Here is a 20,653-nt window from a genome sequence, read left to right as displayed (position 1 = left end):
TGTGGAACCACTGTGCCATCCTTCTGGGCAGGAAAACCACTCTGTGAAACTGGCAGCTAACCCAGAGACCGGATACCCACTCCTCAGTGCGTAGCTTGGTACGAGGTGGAAACTAAGGCTGAGCTAGCCCTGCACTGGTGAGGAATTTTAAATCCTTGCCTAACAGAGAGCAGGGTCATTGTCCTGACAAGGACGGCCCTGAGCTGGAACCTGGGCACTGACTAACCCTGTCACGACCCTAACACCAGAACAGGTCATACCAAGCAGGAAAAGAGGTTGAGGGTGAGAGTAGGTAACAGAGAACGTGGAAGGTAGACGAGTTGCAAATAGCCACAACAGACTGGAGATCAGTAGCACCAGAGATCACTGTAGAAGCAGCAGCCAGAAGCTGTCATACAATTCTGAGCTAGCCCTGGTGGATTATCTTCTGCCCATTCTCAAAGCAGCTTCATTACTAGATCTGGGGTGGGACTTGAGTGATCTGGCTCATGAATGACAGCAAACAATCTACATTCTTCCTCCTGAGGCACTGTGAGTGAGAGGATGTAAGCAGGAATTGGAGCATCTTTTTCAAGTTGTAAAGGCATCTGTCCATCCAGGTCAAAGGACACTTGGGCCTGTAGTTTTCTCATCATATCCTGTCCCAATTTTGGTATTGGACAGTCCAGTGGATACAGAAATTAATGAGTGACTTCTTTGTCTCCCAAGATGCATTGCTGTGGTACAATAAAGTGATGCTTCCCATCTTGTCCAGTAGCTCCCACAATCTGGGCTGTTCTGCGTGAAAGAGGTGCTTGTTGTCAGATTATAACTGAATCTTCAGCTCCGGTATCAACCATAAAGTTCACAAAATGACTCCATACATTTATTCTAACCAAAGGTTCCTAGGGGCCCAGGAGGTAGGAACCTGGTCATGTTCATTCAGCATTATCTTCGTACAGCAAAACAATAGGAGCAAAACAAGGTGGAGGTTGTGGGGGCGGGCCTGAATGGCTCTGCCATGTGCTCGTCTCTGGTAGCCTGGCCCCTTCCTCTTTCTCTTCCTGTATGAGCAGAGGAAGTGAGGGGGCAGTCTCTACTCCAGTGACCATGCTTCCTTTACTGTCTGCATTGGTCTCTATCAAGGAGGCGATGTTGGGGCCCACCCTTCTGTACATATGAAGGAGATGGGTTGTTTCGGGCATTGTTCAGTGGTGGGGGCTGTCTCGATTGGATTGCTGCAGCCAACAACTCTGCCATCTTTTTCATTGTTTAACAGTCCTTTGTCCCCTACTATTGTACGGCTGTAACTTTCTTCTAATGTCACTAGCTGCCTGTGCCACAAACAACGAGTTAACCATACGTTGGTTTTCAGTTGTGAGGGGTAAAAGGGGTTATACATTCTATGTGCTTCACACAATCTTTGAAAATAAGTGGCAGGAAGTTCATCTGTGTCTTGTGTTACCTCTGCTACTTTAGACAAATTCATAGGTTTCTTCCCAGCTTTTCAAGCAATCTGTTATAGTTTTGCTGTGCATATGCAGGCCATTTCTTCCACCATCACTGTTAGCATCCCAGTTTGGGTCAAAATCAAGATATATGACAACTGGCTACATTTGCTATATGATGTGGGATTATGCTCTGTCAGAAACTCCCCAAAACAGTAAGTAATAAACAGGGAATTCTTTCAAAATTTCATCATTCTCTGCAGTTGTTTAACCCCTTCCCGCTCCTGGACGTACCTGGTACGTCATGGTAGCGGGATACTTCCCGCAACATGACGTACCTGGTACGTCATGCCATTAAAGTGTCGCCGCGGTGACAATCGCGGCGACACAGCAGTGATGTCTGCTGACATAGTCAGCAGACAAGTGCTGCGTCCGGGCTGGGGACCAATCAGAGCGGTCCCTCCCCCACGATCGCTGTGATTGGTCAGGGAAAAACTCCCTGACCAATCACAGCGCAGCAGCGGACTTCGCGCTGTTTACAGTAGGGGCTCCATGTGCAAGCATCCGGTGCTTGTAGATAGAGCACCTACTGTGATAAAAAAGAGCGATTAGTGTGTAGATTAGGCAGGGAGTGAGTGTAGTGTAGTGGAGTGGAGTGTAGTGTAGTGGAGTGTAGTGTAGTGGAGTGTAGTGTAGCGGAGTGGAGTTAGTGATCAGTGTAGTGGAGAGGAGTTAGTCATCAGTGTGGTGTAGTGGAGTGAGTGTTAGTGATCAGTGTGGTGTAGTGTAGTGAGTGATTGATCAGGCAGTGTAGTGTAGTGAGTGTAGTGAGTGATTGATCAGGCAGTGTAGTGTAGCAGAGTGGAGTGAGTGATCAGAAGTGCAGTGTAGTGTAGTGAGTGAGGGATCTGTAGTGTGTGATCAGAAGTGTAGTGAGTGAGCTGTAGCGTGCGATCAGCAGTGTAGTGTAGCGCAGCGTGTAGTCAGTGTATCCCTTTGTGTAAAAAAATAAATAAATAAAAAAATTTAAAAAAAGTTCCTGTTGTTCCCATTTCGTTACCTGTCCCGTCACCCGTCATTAGTTAGTGTAGCGTGTCGTTAGTCCGTGTACTGTCAGTGTATTCGTCTGTGTAAAAAAAATAAAATAAAAAAAAAAAAACACTTACGTGAATACACCACATAAGTTTCCGCGTTCTTTCCGACCCCCGTCCCGTGGTCACCCCATCCCGCAGTGTCCCATCTAATAAAACTTTTTCCCCGTGTGCCCCATTTTATATAAATATGGCCCGCAGGAGGTACACTTCAGAGGAACTGTATGCAATCATTGCATCAGACTCGGACTCAGGTAGTGGTGATGACGACCCCACTTTTTTGGCATTCTCCGACTCCTCATCCTCATCCATATCCAGCGAGTCTGAGCTCCCTGCACCCCCGAGAAGGTGTCCAAGGACCGCCACTGACCCCAATGCATCAGATGCTCACTGGAGTACCCCGGAAGATTACAGACCCCAGATCCCTGATTTTATTGGGAACCCAGGGATTCAATTTGACACGGAAGGGCTCAGAGGGAAGGACTTCTTCAAGTTTTTTTTTTCTGAAGAGTTCATTGCCCATATTGTTACCCAGACGAATTTGTACGCCCAGAATTTTATAGAAGAAAATCCCACCTCCAGCTATGCCAGATAAGTGGACCCCTGTGGATGCACCAGAGATAAAAAAATGTTGGGGGCTTATACTAACCATGGGGCTAATAAAGAAGCCAACAATCAGGGCGTACTGGTCTACCGATATTTTGTACCACACCCCAATGTTCCGCATGGCGATGTCGAGGACGCGCTTTGAGTGTATTTTAAAATTTCTGCACTACAATGACAACCAGCTGTGCCCCCCCAGCGATCACCCCAATTACGATCGGTTGTATAAGATCAGGCCCGTAATAGACCATTTTAACGCCAAGTTTGCCCAGGCGTATGCCCCACAGATAAACATTGCAGTAGACGAGTCCCTGGTACACTTCAAGGGGAGGCTAAAATTCCGCCAGTACCTGCCCAGTAAGCGGGCACGGTATGGTGTGAAGTTGTACAAGCTGTGCGAAAGTACATCAGGGTACACCCACAAGTTCCGTATTTACGAGGGGAAGGACACTAAAATTGAGCCCCCAGAATGCCCCCCCGTGCTGGGAGTAACAGGGAAAATAGTGTGGGAACTGGTGCACCCACTATTAGACCAGGGTTACCATCTGTACCTGGATAACTTTTATACCAGTGTCCCCCTGTTTCAGTGCCTCGCTTCCAGAGGAACAGTGGCATGTGGCACTGTTCGGAAAAATCAAAAAAGCCTCCCTAAGACGCTGCTTGGGCAACTGCTCAGAAGGGGTGAGAGCCGGGCCCAATGCAGCGACAATGTATTGTGCGTTAAATATAAGGACAAGAGGGATGTCCTTATGTTGACGACAATACACGGCCACAGCAGTACCCCCTGCCCAGTACGAGGTACCAGTGCAGAGACCCCCAAACCAGACTGCGTCCTCGACTATAATAAGTACATGGGAGGGGTCGATCTATCAGACCAGGTACTGGAGCCCTATAGAGCCATGCGGAAAACACGGGTGTGGTACAAAAAACTGGCCGTGCACCTCGTACAGATGGCACTGTATAATGCCTACGTGCTGTTCCGAAGTGCAGGCCACAGGGGGACATTCCTTGAATTTCAAGAGGAAGTTATCAAGGACCTAATATTTGGGGACCAGGAGGTGGGGGAGAGGCCCAGTACTTCTGGAAGCGAGGCCACAAGAATTGTACCAGGGCAGCATTTTCTCAGTGAAATTCCCTCCACTGCGACGAAGGGAAGGACCCAAAAGAGGTGCAGAGTGTGCTACAAACAGGGGATAAGAAAAGACACCATATACCAGTGTGAAACGTGCCCCACACAACCCGGCCTCTGTATAAATGAGTGTTTTAAGATCTACCACACGTCCCTGAAATTTTAATTTTTTTATTGCCCTGACGTTTTACCCTGATGTACTTCGCACAACTTGTACATAAAGCCACATGCTAAGTCCTTCCCTTCTGAGCCCTGCGCCCTAAAAACAGTTTAGATTCACATATGGGGCATTTCCCTGTTGGGTAACATCATGGGTTACGTTTTCTCCTTCTGCCCCTGGTAAAAAATAAAAATCTGGGCCTAAACTGAGCATTATTGGAAAAATGTGAATTTTTCGTTCTCAACTCAAATTGTTAAAAAAAATTCCTCAAATACCTGTGGGTTCAAACCGCTCACTACACCCCTTAAAAAATTCCCTGAAGGGTCTAGTTTCCAAAATGGGGTCAGTTGTTGGGGGTTTCAAATGCACTGGTACCTCAGGGGCACTGCAAACACTACACGGTGTCTGAAAATTATTCCAGCAAAATCTGCATTCAAAAAGCCAAGAAGCGCTCCTATCCTTCTGAGTCCTGCCATGTGCCCATACAACAGGCTACGTCCACATATGGGGCATTTCCGTGTTCGAGAGCAACTGGGTAACGCATCATGGGGTACGTTTTTCCTTCTGCCACTGGTGAAAAATGAAAATCTGGGCCTAAAGCTAAACATTATGTGAAAAATTGGATTTTTTCGTATTGAACTCAAACTGTTAAAAAAATTCCTCAAATACCTGTGGGTTCAAACCGCTCACTACACCCCTTAATAAATTCCCTGAGGGGTGTAGTTTCCAAAATGGGGTCAGTTATTGGGGGTTTCAAATGTACTGCTACCTCAGGGGCACTGCAAACACTACATGGGGTCTGAAAATTATTCCTGCCAAATCTGCATTCAAAAAGACAAGAAGCGCTCCTTTCCTTCTGAGACCTACCATGTGCCCATACAACAGGCTACGTCCACATATGGGGCATTTCTAAAAACTGCGGAATCTGGGTAATACATTCCAAGTTTTGTTTCTTTGCTAACTCCTACTGTTTTATATAAAAAAAAGGTTTTATATTGAAAATCAGTAGAAAAAAGGAACTGTTCTAATTTTTGATGCACTTTCCTTTAATTCCTGTAAAACATCCAAAGGGTTAATAAACTTTCTAAATGCCATTTTGAATACTTTGAAGGGTGCTGATTTTAAAATGGGGCAATTCATGGGGGATTCTGATATACAGGCTCGGCAAAACTATGTCTGAACTGCATTGGTCCTTAAAAAATTTAGATTTTGAAATTTGCTAGTAAATGTGAAAAATTACTGCTAAATTTATATACTTTGTGGAGTCTGCAAAAAGTAAAATAACACTTAAAAAATGATTGCTGTGTAAAGTAGGCCTATGGGAAATGTTAATTAATAACTATGTTGTGGTGTTTGACTTTCTATCTTACAAAGAAAACAATTCAAAGTTTGAAAATTGTGAATTTTTCCAAATTTTCAGTAAATTTGGATTTTTTTTCCTAATAAGGACAAAATTTATTGATGAAATTTTTACACTAACATAAAGTACAATATGTCACGAAAAAACAATCTCAGAATCACCTTGATAAGTAAAAGCATTCAAAAGTTATTAGCACAGAAAGTGACAGATGTCAGATTTGAAAAATAAGGCTTGGTCCTTAAGCTCAAAATAGGCCATGTCATTAAGGGGTTAAAGAATGGAGTGTTGATTATTCCAGTTCAAAAGATTGGGGCTGGTATAAGCGTATATACAGCACTCCAACACACAAGGGAATACATAACACATAGAACATTGCTTATTCATACTACATGTATCCGTCCATCTACCCAGACCTCCAGAATAAATCACTGTTTTCTATAGTGGCTAACACGGTACCAACCCCCTTTTTTCCATATCACAAGTACACAGAAACACCATAACTAGAGCACATACCAGGGTGTCGGGTTATAAGCTTCCTCTTGTTAGAGGCACAGATATACCCAACTCAATTATCTCAAACTTGTGGCATTTATTCATAGAAGTACAAGTCCCAGTCCACCATCTTACCTCCCCTTTCTTTGTTCTACCTCTGGCCATAGAGACTACCATAGGAAGGAGACGCCATATTTTGGGTGTGGCTTTTTCACTATTCTCAATCATCTTTATGCGACATTCCTTTGCATATCTTAATACATAATGCTTTCATTTTAACAATCTGTATTCATCAATTCAACGTACTGAAGCATATACTGACTTTTCAAGCAATTCAAAAGTAAGGCCGCCTTCTTGTGGCCAAGATGATAATAGCTTCGGCCATTCTATTTCACACAAATATTTTAACCTTTTGTTGTCCAAATTCACATTACTAACTTTCCAATACAGTTTACTGAGTTTTTTTTACCATGCATTCAAGCCGTGATTGTGAGATTGCGCTGCCCATACTTGGTTGGCACTGGTTTCCCTATGCACTGAAAAACAATTGCCAAGTTTTACGCAGTTTTTTTTTCTTTTCCACTGGACTGTTAACTCCGGAACAACAAAGCTTCTTCCCTCCCAAAATCCGATGGAGGTACTGAGGCTTGTCATACAGAATGTGATCAGCATCCTCTTCTACCCCTATGGGATAGGCTGTTTACCTGCGATTGTCTCAGACTAAATCGCTAACACTACTCAACAGGGCATATTATCTCACAATCACAAAACATTACTTTACAACTTCAGAATATAGCTTAGAATCAAGGTCTTATCTTTTCAGCTGATTTCAAAACTTCCGCGTATACCATTCAGTTCCATAGTCCCTTTGGGGTTCCAACTGCTTGGTCTAAAAGTGTAGACACAGCAGGCTATGAGAGTGTTCCATTTTACCCAGAGAAAGTTACTGGGTGGGGCCCCATGGTCCAGTCTCCATAGCCTCTCTGTCCTTACCTGCAGACAAGAGCAGATGCAAAAATGCAATCTCCGTCAGATCCCGGACGAGCCCCCATATGAAATATGATGTGACATCCAATGCGATACCCAGGGACGTAGGAAGTGAACAAAAAAAATGTGTCGGCACATATAGAACAAGGAGAGATAATACTCTCAAATCTCAATTTAATTTATTACATCATAGACATAGCCTTAAATACTAGGTAGGCAGTTTTATTAGAAGCTAACACTTATTGGTTCATCTTATCTCTTATCCCTGCTTCGTACATACAGATACATGGATAGAAATAGTCAGACCAAGGGGGTACCGAGGAAAGCTGCAGCCTCTTCTTCAATTACACTCTGTTCCTTAGTTATCCATATAGGAGACTCATTACGTACAGAGGGGAGGGGTACAGAGTGAGTTTCTGCATAGGCTCCTGGTACAGCGTTGCATGGTCTCCTTAACTACCACTAATGTCACACAGCAAAAGTTTAGATACTTATAATTATGTTTATACTTATGTAGTAACAGAACAATATATATTTAATATGCTTCAGCCTTCGGGCTGGCAACAGAGAAACAATAGCTTATAAGTCCTCATACCACATTTAAAAACAACAGAACATGAGGTAGGTATCATAACAGTATGCCCAAGCCATTGATTCAAGCTCTTCAGCACAGGTGACACCACGGTCCATGGACATTCTGGATCGTATTAATGTGGCCTTGCAGTGTCAGTGAGAACATTTCCAGTTACAAAGGCAAGTTTATTCTCATATGAACGCACTTCAGAATGCACTTGTGTCATTGCCTGCTTCTAACTGTGGAATCAGGCTAGCCCTTCCTTCCCCTCCTCAGTATGATGAGAACCCTAAAGACCTGTCAGGGATTTTTGAATCAGTGCCATATTCAGTTTTAACCCGGTGCTTCTCTGTTTCCATCAAACCAGGTAAAGGTTGTCTATATATTTTAATTGCTCAAGGGTGAGGCCACAGTGATCTATGTAGCCCGACTGGCCTAATGGATAAGGCACTAGCTTCCTAAACCAGGGATTGTGGATTTGTGTCCAATCTGGAGTGTCTACCCACCTTCCATCTAAAAGCATGTTGTGTTAAATGGAAGTCCTGAAATAGAGTTTGGACAGACATCAGTCTTCGATGATTTAGTGAATCCTGCACTGAGCAAGGGGTTAGACCAGATGACCCTGGAGGTCCCTTCCAACTCTACCATTCTATGAGGCCCTGACCTGGTCATCACCTCTATTAGAACATAGGAATCCAATTGTGTCTTCCGTGTGAGATTATCTTGCTACTTTCTGGAAGATTTTTGATATGTCAGGTTGTACCATCTCTACTGCTTCTGCCTTTCTGCCCCTGAGACAGGGTGCCCCACTGTCGGACAATATGATATCAAATTCCGCACCTTAGTACCGGATTCATGGGGCCTCAGAGAGAGAGATTAAAAGAAAAAAAGAGTTCTCTGCGCTTGCCATTAAGGCACAAGTTCCTGCCAATCCAAAATCTACTTCTGCTTATGATGAGCCCAATGACCTGCTACATTTTCCAGTTACCTACATGGCTCTGTTACATTGTCCAGTGATCTGTCGGGCTATTTCCTCAGCCTATTGCCTGTCTGGCTCTGCTTTATCAGCCTGTCACTTGCACAGCTCTGCTACATCATTACCATCAAGCCTTGCCTGACCATCTGTGCTACTAGCCACACCACGTTCACAGTTCCAAGCAACCACGAAGCAACAGCACCTGAGGTAGGTGTTTTTACAGCTATAACAACAACCCTGGTCAGAGGAGATGTTGAGGATATGCAATTGCAGTATCTCTGTCTCAGGTATTATTATCACCTGCTGAGCATTTCTCATCACATGAGAGACAATGAAGCAACGTCAAAAACAGCCAGTCACCACTCCGGGGATCCCTCCACATACACAGTGAAGTGGAGAGAGAAGCAAGACTGAGCATGTGTGACCACCTTGGAGCAACTACTGAGGCGGACACAGAATAGAAACAGCAGGTAGCGCTCTTCTAACATTATTCCTAGAATATCTGGAAATAGAAACATTTTGTCATAAGTCTTATTGACCCCAAAATTGACTCCACCTCCCCAGTCCCCCCCCCCCCCCCCCCCCCAGGGAGAAAAAATTGAGGACTAAGCTCAGAGAAATATTCCAACTCCTGTCACTTTCAGACACCTGGAGAGAGTTCAATCAACTCAAGAGAGGATACACGTACTATTCCCCTGCACATAAACATCACTACAGATTAGACTGGATCCTCACCAACTCCCTAACTCTCCCACTATTGTCATTCTCACGTCACCTAATAAATACCTGGTCTGACAATGATGCAGTCCTATCCGAATTTCTACTCTCCCCCCAAACAAGAATACCATATACGTGGAGACTAAACGAAGCACTCCTTACGAACCCCACAACGACCACCACAGTGCAACAGAATCTGGAAGAATACTTCCATCAGAATACCCTAGATGACTCAAAAGCAGATATTCCATGGCTAGCATATAAACCTGTAATTCTGATTTCCTTAGCTTCACGACAGAAAAGGGAAAGAACCAGAGCACTAACACTAGAACACAAAATCCGAAAACTAGAAATAGCATACACCCAACACTCCTCGCACTTCTTAACCCCTTAGTGACCAAGCCTGTTTGCGCCTTAATGACCAGGCCAAATTTTGCAAATCTGACATGTGTCACTTTAACATGGAAAAACACCAGAAAGGTTTTGCATATCCAAGCGATTCTGACATTGTTTTTTCGCCACATGTTGTACTTTATTTAGGCGGAAAAAATAGACCGATAGATTTTGTGTTTATTTATTAAAAGCGCCAAAATTGGGACAATTTTGAAAAAAATCATCATTTCTTCACATTTCCAACTGCAATATCTTAAATATGTGCAAGCATAATATAGAAATTTTTGCTAAGATTTATATTTCCACCCATTTACTTTATTTTGGGCGCACATTGGAAAAACTTTCATTTTTTTAAACCATTTTAGGAGACGTACAAATTTAACATTACTTTTTAGCATTTTGAGGAACACTTTGTTTTCCTAAACCAAGCCAAGATTGGAAAGGCTCATGAGTGTCAGAATAATAGATACCCCCACAAATGACCCCATTTTAAAAACTACACCCCTTAGTGTATTCACTGAGGGGTGTCATGAGTATTTTGACACCACTGTTTTTTTTCAGGAATTAATTCAATTTAGAGGAGAAAAAGTAAAATTTCATATTTTTGCAAATCTGTCATTTTAAAGGCATTTTATTCCTATAGTTTACATGAAAATGAGGATTTACACCCCAAAATGGATACCCCTGTTTCTTCCGTGTTCAGAAATATACCCATTGCGGCCCTAATATTATATCTGAGTCCACAACAGGGCCCAAAATAAAAGGGGTAGTCAGTGTCTTTCAAAACAGAAATTTTGCTTGAAGTCCTTTTAGGCCCCATAGCACACATGTAGAGTTCTTGAGCACCCAAAACCATAGAAAACCCCCACAAATGACCCCATTTTGAAAATTATACCCCTTAAGGAATTTATCTAGGTGTGTACTGCATATTTTGACCCCACAGTTTTTGAATGAATTCAAGCCAAGCAAAAGGAAAAAAATTGTGATTTTCGTTTTTTTGGCAATTCTGTCATTTTAAAAACAGCTTTTTTTGTACAGCACACATATGAATGAAGACTTGCACCCGAAAATGGATACCCCTGTTTGTCCCGTGTTCAGAGACATACCCATTGTGGCCCTAATATGTCCGCATGCACAACGGGGCCCAAAATGAAAGGCGTAATCGGTGGCTTTCAGAGCATAGATTTTGCTTGAAGTCCTTTTAGGCCCCATTGCCCACTTGTAGAGTTCTTGAGCGGCCAAAACCATAGAGAACCCCCACAAATGACCTCATTTTGAAAACTAGACCCCTTAACGAATTTATCTAGGGGTGTACTGTGAAATTTTAACCCTACATTTTTGAATAGATCTAAGCAAAACAGTAAGAAAAAATTACGATTTTCATTTTTTGGGCTATTGCATCATTTTAAAAACAGTTTCTTTTGTACAGCACATGTATAAATGAAGACTTTCACCCCAAAATGGATACCCCTGTTTGTCCCGTGTTCAGAAACATACCCATTGTGGCCCTAATCTACTTACAGGACACATGGCTCAGCCTACAATTAAAGGAATACCCGTTGGATTTCAGGGTACAACTGAATAAATTCCAGGCCCCATTGCCCACTTATAGAGCCATTGAGCGACCAAAACTATAAAGAACCCCCTCAAATGACCCCATTTTGAAAACTAGACCCCTTAACAAATTTATCTAGGGGTGTACTGCGTATTTTGACCCCACAGTATTTGAATGAATCTAAGCAAAGCAGAAGGAAAAAGTTACGATTTTCAATTTTTGGGGCAATTTTTTTAATTTAAAATTTTGTACAGTGTACATAGGAATGAAGACATTCACCCCCAAATGGATACCCCTGTTTGTCCCGTGTTCAGAAACATACCCATTGTGACCCTAATTTACTTACAGGACCTTGGCAAGGCCTATAAAGGAGGGAACACCCGTTGGATTTCAGGGCACAACTGAATACATTCCAGGACCCATTGCCCACTTGTACGGAATAAAAATTGACACCTTAAAAAAATCCTCCCACCCCCCACACACACTCGGCGCCCTTTTCGGCGCTCGCAAATCTTAGATAAAAGTAATAATGGGAACTGTGTGGTATTTCCGAAGACAGGGGTAATTACGGAGGCTGGTTGGAATGGGCCCATGGGGCAATAAAACCGTGTATCCCCCCTCCTCTCATGCTTTTTGGGGGGTATTTCTTGACCTCAGTGGTGGGTATGGGGTGTAAAAAGTGGCGCTCTGTGAGTCTCCGTAAGCTTGATGAGGTGCGGCGGTCTCACATAGAAGACGCTCAACAAGGTGCTCCTGGAACTGCATGAAGGCGAACGTTCCCGGGGCTTCTTGTAAAAGACGTATCACAGGTAGCGGTCTGAATAACGCCGGGCTCACGCAGCCGTAGGTGGAATCCGCTTGCGGAGGCCCGCAGCGGATCCCAGCTGTGAGCCGGCCGTGACCCTGCGTACGGCCGCGTAATGTACTGCGCATAACTGCCTACTCACACAGGCGGTCATGCGCAGTACACTTTTTTTTGTTTGTATTTCCCGCATCGTCACTTAGCGATGACACAGGTACCCGCAGCCCGTATACAACGTAGTTGCGTATGGGCAGCGGGTATATCCGCAATAGGCTCTATGTTGCGGATATCCGTGGTAAAATAGAACCTGCTGCGTTCTGTTTTCTGCGAGTGGATTACACAATTCCAACCCGCTAATGTGAGCGGAATTGTGTAATCCAATGCGATTGATCTGTTTATTACCGCGGATCAGACGCATGCGGAATCTAATTCCTATCCGGTCATGTGAGGCCGACCTATGTTAGAGCGCTACTTTTTTATTAGGTGACTGGCGACCGCTCAACGAGGCCACCCGTCACTGCTCCAGGCACTCGGCGACCGTTGGTCGCTGAGAGCAAGGAGATTTTAAATTTCCTGGGCTCCCCGACTCCTGCGCATGTGTCCAGCATTTTGCCGGCGGTCGCATGTGCAAAATTCGGGAAGGTTCACGAAGGAGGATTGCGTCAGGGTGCAAATACGGAGGCCTCCGGTAAAAAGTTTCATCTCCTCTCACTGATCGCATCGGTGAGGGAAGATGAAACTTCAATTTTTAAAAAAAACTTTTACGTGATCGCCATTATTGGATAACGGCGAACACGTGACCGGGAACCGCTCATCGTGGCCCCCCGTGAAATCTCCAGGCTCTTGGCTACGTTTTTGTTTTGTTTTTTTAACTTTTTTTACTTTACATGATCACTGTCATCGATTGGATGACAGTGATCATGTCCCCGGTATAATCCCTCTGCTCCTGGCTACACATGGCAGCCAGGAGCAGAGGGATTTTGAATTTCCCGGGGCTCGAGCCCCTCTGTGCACGCGCCCGATGTCAATCATCGGGCGCACATGCACAGAAGGGGATTTCGGGTCCCGGGACATCGGGGAGGACTGAGGTGAGTATTTTCACCTCTCCTCATAGATCCGAGGTGAAGCTTTTCTTTTTTTAAACTTTTTTTTCACTTTTCCGCGATCACCGTTATCCATTGGATAATGGCGATCCCGGTACCAGGGACCGCTCACCGTGGTCCCCACTGACATCTCCTGCCTCCCGGCTACCTACAGGAGCCAGGAGATTTTAAATCCCCCGCGGCTCCGGGTCTTCTGCGCATGTGGCTGACGCAATGCCGCCTGGCGCGCATGCACAGAAGACCGGCTTCGGGGCCCGGAGCAGCGGGAGAGCGGGGAGCAGTGCGGTGGACCCGGGTGAGTAGTTTCAGCTGCCCTGATGGATCCGATCCATCAGGGCAGCTGAATCTTTAACTTTTTTTCAACTTTTTTGTGATAGGCGCTATTGATTGGATAGCGCCAATCGCATTGCTGGGGGGGGGGGGGTCCCCGCAGCCCGGGATAACAGCTTCATGCTGTCGGCTACCTGCGGGCACCGACAGCATGGAGCTGTAATGTCCAGAGCCCGAGGGGCTTTATTCTCTGCAGGACACATGTTTTTACGTCCTCAGAGAATAAAACCCACTTCGGGAGGACGTAAAAACACTATGGCCCAGTCGTTAAGGGGTTAAGAAAGACCATTCAAGACACAAGACTAGAACTAAACACACTATTTTCCCAGGAAACGGAAAAGGCACTTGTATGGACCCAGGCAACATACTTCCAATATGCAAATAAACCAGACAAACTTCTAGCGAGAAAAACAAACTATAAATACAATACACAAAATCCAAACAAGACGCGGCCACCTTACTTCCAACCCAGATAGAATAAATGAGACCTTCCATCAATACTACCAGAAATTATACAAAAATCAACAGCCCCCATCAGACAACCACATCAATGATTTTCTATCCCAGCTCAAATTACCACACATATCAAACTCGGAACTGTCAGATCTCAATGCTAGCATAACCGACGAAGATGTGGACTGGGCAATCAAACGCCTCAAACAGGGCAAAGCGCCAGGACCAGATAGCTTCACCTCATTATACTATAAAAAATTCACCCAAATTCTGAAGCCCCATCTGGTTACCCTTTTCAACCACATACTCCAGCAAGGGCATATCCACCCAGACTTCCTACAAGCCTTAATCACTGCCATCCCCAAGCCAGGGAAAGATTGCTCAATCCCATCAAATTATAGGACGATATCACTCCTTAGCGTAGATCTAAAACTTTTCACATCCATAATAGCCAACAAAATAAATAGACTACTTCCCTCAATAATACACAGAGACCAAGTGGGCTTCATACTGGGTAGACAAGCCCCTGATAACGTAAGAAAAATAACAAATCTAATAAATACCGCAAACAATACCAAAACCCAAATGTCAGTATTAGCACTAGATATTGAGAAGGCTTTTGATTCCCTCTCATGGCCCTATCTCCAGTTGGTTCTCCGGAGACTGGGGTTTACGGGTCCTTTCTTGAAGGTGATTTCAGCCCTATACTCCAACCCCACAACAGGAACACGTCAAGGGTGCCCACTCTCACCAGCCCTATTTGCACTAGCAATGGAACTACTGGCCTGCGCCATACGAGAAAACCCCAACATTACAGGATTATCAATAGGAAATATAAACAACAAACTGAGCCTATTTGCAGACGACCTACTCCTAACCTTAACCAATCCACTAATCTTTCTGCCAAATTTATTGGCACTATTAGACAAATTCAGCTGCATTTCCGGCCTTAAAATAAACCAATCAAAATCTGAGATTCTCCACTGCAACATCCCCTCGCACACACAAAAATTAATTGAGATCAACTTTCAATTCAAAACCCAACACCACTATATACCTTATCTAGGTGTTAAACTCACAAACTCACTAGACTCCTTATACAAATGGAACTATGAACCACTATTCAGACAGCTAAGCCTAGATTTGGAAAGATGGGACGAACCGTACCTCTCGTGGATTGGACGTATCAACAACATTAAGATGACCCTCCTTCCGAAGTTGCTCTACCTATTCAGAGCACTCTCCATACACGTTCCTACATCAGACTTACAATCGTTCCAAAAAAAAATATTTGCGTTTATCTGAGCACATAAACGCCCTAGAATTTCCAAATCCATAATGTGCCTACACAAGAGATATGGTGGCCTATCTGTCCCCTGCGTCCAAAAATACTACAAGGCTGCCCACCTAGTACAAGTCCCACCTGTATATGCAGGCCCCCACTCCCCACTATGGGCTACAATAGAAGAAGCTCTGTTCACACAACACACTTGGTCATCCCTACTCTGGACGAAAACACCTCTCCCTCCTAACCTTAGAATCAATTCACCTTGCTCCTTCTACTCCATCTTGCTATGGAGACGTCAGATTTAAAATAAAAACACACTCTTCTCCATCCCCACTCACCCCCCTGCTATACAACCCTGACTTCCCACCTGGATTGGAGGCGACGCAATTTGAATGGTGGAAAACAAACAACTTGACATCTCTGTACGACTTCTTGATACACGGTAAACTGATCTCAATGTCCACCTTTATTAGCCAACACAATCCCCCACCGCTAGAATGGTGGAGAAAAACACAAGTCTTCCACTTTTGGTCTACAATTCTACCCCCATCGAGTAAATTAGAACTAAACCAAATGGAGGCCATATGCAGACTCTGTCTTACCCATCCAGGAACATTATCTCAATTCTATGGGATGCTAAATAGAACACTGCAAGACTCCAAACTTTCCTTTATGCTACAATGGGAATCTGATTTCTGCTCCTCACTATCACTAAGCAGATAGCATCACTGTTGTGAGGCCCTAAACAAAAGTAGCTGGCAAGTCTCACTAACAGAGACTTTTTTTAAAGGTATTACACAGGACATACTTAGTTCCCGAGAGATTAAATAATATTTACCCAGAGAACCCCAATCTATGCTTTAGAGGATGCAATGTTACAAGCTTGCACCATCATATCTGGTGGTCATGTCCTATAGCACACGCTTTTTGGAGAAAAGTCTCCCATCTAATAGCTTCCGTGACCGGGACAAGCCCTGGAACTTGTCCCTTTATCCTACTATTAGAAAATAAGCCACCGGGAATGCGAAACGCCCCCTTCAAACTACTACAATTCATTACCATGGCAGCCCGAATCCTGATTGCACAACAATGGCGGAAACTAAGTATTCCATTCGAATCCCTTATATCCCGCATAAACAAAATTCTACTAAACGAAAAGCTCATAGCCATACGACAAGACCAGATTGTACAATTCGACAAGATATGGAACCCCTGGGAAACCTATATCAATATTCCCAACCTACAATATCTAATAAATATATAGATGGAAGACTACTAGATAAATTACAAGGCGACCAAACAAGGTTGCAGAGAGACCTTTTGCTCTTATATAGTACTTTAACTATAACTAATTGAGAGAGAGAAACCTCGAGATCAGTTCCTTTCCCTATACAAATTTTACAATAATTTGCACTTGACCTTATGCTTACTACTGGAGACCCCAACCTGTTCTATACCCTACCCTGTTTATTAACGTTTATAAAAAAACGGAAACTCTGTACCCAAATGAGAAGAATTGACTAGAGCCCCTTGTGTGGGGTCAATGCGGCAGAGTGTTACCAATTTTATTTTTTCAAAAATTCAATAAAACCTATTGAAACATAAGTGCTATTATTGTGAAATGGCAGTGTTTAGGAATAACAAGTGCTCAGAAACTTACAAAATGGGCTGTCGAGTGCTGACGTATATAGCACATAAAAATCTCCTATCTTAAGTTGCATTGCTCACTACAGAGATCCAAACTGAAAGTGATATCAGCACAAGAACTGCGAATCTGAAGCTTTATGAAATGTTTCTATGCTCAAGCCGCTTCACGAAAGGAGGGTTAAAGGGTTAAAGCACTGGACTCGGCAGTGGAAACGTGTTCATGGGAGTGATGACTCCCGTTTCACTATCTAGCAGTCTGATGGACAAATCTGGCAAAACACTGCTTCTGTGAAATTTGCTGTTGGTGGTATTGTAGGTGAAGTTGGTCTAGTCCTTATTTCCCTAGGTGCTGCCATCCAGATCAAGTTAAGTAGTTGTAGTATTGATTTATATCTCAGTGTTGTTCCTACTATTGCTCCTGCTGCCATTAGCTGTTACCACATGACTATTGACATTTCCTGTCTCTACCTAGGGTCACTTCAGGTGGCCCAGGTTCAGGACATGTGGTCCTTGTCAGGACGATTGCCCCACTTTAGGCAGGGGTTTTATCCCACTTTAGCTGTTAGGGCTAGATTCCCTATCTTATCTCCATTGTTGTGTTTTGTGATGGCTTTAGTGTTGTGCTTGGGACTTTCTGGAGTTTATTTCTCCTGTGTGAACTCTGTCTTGCGTCCATGCTGAGCGTTGTGCATTAACACTCAGTGTGGATGTAACAGCTATCTCTGGCAGTCCCAGTGATAATTGTAATAATCTTTATTTATTTAGCACCAACATATTCCGCAGGGGAAATAAAATAAAATAAGACCACGGTTACATGAAGTAATCAATTGATAGAAACAGTAGGGGTGAGGGTCCTGCTCCAATGAGCTTACATACTACAAATAGTGGGGAGATACAGAAGGTAAAGGGGCTGGAGATGTGCACGGTATAGCGAGGTGGAGAGTGAGGGATGCTATACACACAGACAATGGTCAGGCCATATAGTGGTGGAGTCGGTATGACTGCAGATACCGATTGATTGCGGCTAGCAGGAGCTGCAGTCGGTAGGACAGGGAGCATGTTATCAGGTGAAGAGGTGCGTTTTTAGAGCACGCCTGAAGTTTAGTGTGTCCGGATATTTTTTGGTAGCGCGTTCCAGAGGACAGGTGCTGCTCTGGAGAAGTCTTGAAGGCAGGAATGAGAGGTTCGAATTAGAGAACTTAGTCTGATTTTGTTAGCAGAGTGGAGGGCGCGGGCTGGGTGGTGAACTGAGATGAGGGAAGCAATGTAGCGTGGGCGGTGCTGTGGAGCGCTTTGTGGATGAGGGTAGCGAGTTTTAATTGTATTCTGTATTTGACAGGCAGCCAGTGCAATGACTGGCACAGGGCAGAAGCGTCTGAGTAGGGGCTGGACAGGAAGATGAGCCTGGCTGCCGCATTCAGGATGGATTGGATAGAGTCTGGTGTAGGGGAGGCCTATCAGCAGCAAGTTGCAATAATTGAGCCGAGAATGGATAAGGACAATAGTGAGCGTTTTTAGCGTGTCCACAGTGAGAAAAGGGTGCATTCTAGTGATGTTTTTGAGGTGCAGCTGACATGTTCAGGCGAGAGATTGGACATTGACACTGAATGGAGCGACCGTGCATTTGCACGACCTGCCCTCCATTCACTGGCTTGGCAGAAGAAACCAGGAAGTGAGTAGGATAGGGAAAATGGGACTACCGCTCTCGGGATGAATGGTGGTTCCAGCGATTGAACTCCCACCAATCTATTAGTTGTCACCCATCCAGTGAGTAGTCGCCTCGACTTTGATACTTTTGTGAGGGCGGTTTCGTCAAGTGTAGCAAGCAGAAGCCAGACTGGAGGGGGTCGAGGAGAGAGTTATCAGGAGAGAGAAAGTGTGTGACGTGGTAATAGTAATTTGGAGATGAAGGGGAGGTTTGAGATAGGTCGGCAGTTGGCAGCATTGGTCGGGTCGAAGGTTGGTTTCTTTCTAAGCTGGGAGGCAGATGGGGAGGTGGGGTCATTAGTTGAAGTCATAGAGGATGAGGATTGGGATTTCACAGGATAGGAAGTAGTGGAGCCAGGCAGCGAAGTGATCCAGGAACAGGCTGTGTTACGGCACTCTGCCCCCCGAGCGCCAAGTGGGATGCCCTGATCTTCCCGCACCCCACTGTCCCTGCCTACTTGCCTCGGCCCTGGCTAACCCCAGGCGGACAACTGGACGGCGGTCCCTGCACTGGCTAGGGACCTGGCGGCTGACAAGCAGGAAACTACCTAATGGGGGGAACAGAGTGCCGACAGAGGAGGCAGGTGTAACAGACCAAACAAACTGACAAGGCTGGAGATGGAGCTCACAGGCAAACTGGCAGAGTGCTGGATAGCAACTAGTGCTGACTGGGCCAGACTAGATTAGAGGCAAACAGAACCAACAAAAACAGGCTGAGTAATAGGGGACCAGAGGGAGCTGACCGAACACTAGGGACTGACTGAGGAGAACCGCAGACAGACTGGCTAGGTGCATGCAGAACCAATAACTGGCCATGAGCTCAGTTCACTGCCAGTCTTTTAACCACAAGGTTCCGCCCAGGGGCGGAGAGTGGGAGGAGGCAACTCCACCCACTGCTGTATAAGAAGCACAGAGGAGTGCGGGCGGCACCCTACGGGCGGGCACGCCCACGCCGCCGCCCACTGGCCAACCCAAGCTGCTGGGATGACCTCGACACAGGGCTCCAGGCTGCTGGAGCCGACGCCGGAGCGACGCGCGCCGACCGCGGGACCCCATGCCGCACTGTATGGTAACATTACCCCCCCTCTGACGGGGGACCTCCGGGCCCCCGGAAACTCGACCAGGCTTATCCAGGCAAAGACTGTGAAAACGCTGTACCAACCCGAGAATGTGACCCTCCTGAGCGGACACCATGGACCGATCCTCAGGTCCATGACTTCGGCAGTCTGTGGCTGCCCCATTTCCCTCAGGGCCAACCGTTGACATATCGTCATGTTTCAGGTCGTCTTCCGAGTCAATGTCCAACCATTCGCCACTGTCTTTTGACCCATCCTCGCTACCAATGACGCTGCCTTCAAAATCTGAGGCATCTCTAACTTTAAAATCACTGTCATCTGAGCTATCATACTCCAAAAAACTCTTCCGGGCCCCCACATATTGCACGGTTTCTGGACCCCGGCAAGAATCCAGGACCTCCTGGGCCTTGTGTTCAGCTTCATCACAGACCAGGGTGGGCGGCGGGGGACCGGAGGTGGACATCGCCGAAGAGACAACAGGTTTCGACAAAGACTTATGGCACCTCGTGCGACCCCTCCTTTTGCGATTTCCAGAGGACCGGTACCCCTTCTGTTCGACTGAGTAGGGGGGAGGGGGAGCACGATGGCTATGGCAGGACGGCCCCCACTGGGTTAGCTCCCCAGTGGCCCAATCGAATTAGGGGTTGTGCAACGCCAGCCACGGCATCCCTAGTACCATGTCTACCGACATTTTCTCCATCACCAGGAATGATAGACCTTCCGAATGGCGACTGCCCACCATGAGTTGTAACACTGGGGTCCTCCATCGAACCAAGCCCGAAG

Source organism: Eleutherodactylus coqui, chromosome 2 (genome assembly GCF_035609145.1).
Source record: "Eleutherodactylus coqui strain aEleCoq1 chromosome 2, aEleCoq1.hap1, whole genome shotgun sequence".
Classification (NCBI taxonomy): domain Eukaryota; kingdom Metazoa; phylum Chordata; class Amphibia; order Anura; family Eleutherodactylidae; genus Eleutherodactylus; species Eleutherodactylus coqui.
The sequence above is the reverse complement of the archived record's forward strand: the minus strand, read 5'-3'. Positions refer to the sequence as shown.